We start from the raw sequence: 965 nt of genomic DNA, 5'->3' as shown, positions 1-965 counted from the left end.
ATTTATACAGTTTAAACCTTTATTCAACCTTTTACTGAGAATTTGTTCCGCAAAATTGCAAAACTGAAAAACGCAAAAGCGGAATAACGCAATTTTGCGCGAAATGAAGTTTGCGAATAATTGCGCAAACTGCTACTTTTTCGCGCAAAAATGGAGCGCAACGAAAGCAAAAATTTGTACTTTCTTTCGCAAAATTGTATAGAGAGATCCCCACTTGAAATTACGCTTACAGTCCCTTTAAGATTGAAATTTTAAATCCTCTTTATTTCTTTTTTAAAAGAGCAATAATTTTGAGTTAATTATATGAGAAAAGTAAGCAATGTGTCAAAGTATTCATGGTACATTATTGAATATTCATAAAGTGATGAAACTTCACAAAGAAGTAATATTTAAATTTTAAATAATTCTTTTTTACAGCTTGCTGCCATCCCAGCTTTAGCCTTTCTTGTAGGACTTGCAGCTTTTAAGGTAATATTTAATTCAAATACTTTAAATTTTCAAACTTTTAGATGTTATATGTACTTTTACATTCAATACAATTAGGTTTTCCAAAAATATTTTTTTATTTAATTATTTTAAATTTTCTAGGATCACCCATTGATATATCTATACTTTCTTTTTATTGGAAAAGAATAGCAAAAATTTGTTTTAGTTTTCTTACGTTTTGGTTTCTTTCAACGAAGTAATTCTGTTTGTCAAGCATTCATTTTGAAGTCCATTGCTTAAAGGTTTTTGAGAGAAAAGTTGATTTTTATTTCTCATTTAAGCTTTTAATATAGAATTATATTTTCAACAAACGTTGTCAAAGGATAAAGTATAAACCTTCAAACCCTCGAGCTCTAGTAAATATATGTTATACAAATTGAAAATCATATTATATAAACCTTCAAACCCTCGAGCTCTAGTAAATATATGTTATACAAATTGAAAATCATATTGTATAAACCTTCAAACCCTCGAGCTCT

At 27.9% G+C, this 965-nt stretch overlaps 1 long non-coding RNA gene across 1 annotated transcript in view; it reads left to right on the top strand.

Annotated features, from left to right (window-relative positions):
* Positions 1–414: 414 nt before the first annotated feature.
* The window catches only part of LOC111697703 (uncharacterized), a 1,449-nt gene continuing 898 nt past the window's right edge, over positions 415–965 (top strand). Inside the window, exon 1 of the long non-coding RNA XR_002764364.1 lies at positions 415–468. This is a non-coding gene — a long non-coding RNA (uncharacterized LOC111697703). The remainder of the gene's footprint in view (positions 469–965) is intronic.

The sequence above is a fragment of the Eurytemora carolleeae genome, unplaced genomic scaffold (assembly GCF_000591075.1).
Source record: "Eurytemora carolleeae unplaced genomic scaffold, Eaff_2.0 scaffold253, whole genome shotgun sequence".
Taxonomy (NCBI): Eukaryota; Metazoa; Arthropoda; class Copepoda; order Calanoida; family Temoridae; genus Eurytemora; species Eurytemora carolleeae.
Note: the sequence above shows the minus strand (reverse complement) of the source record. Positions and strands in the feature narration are given on the sequence as shown.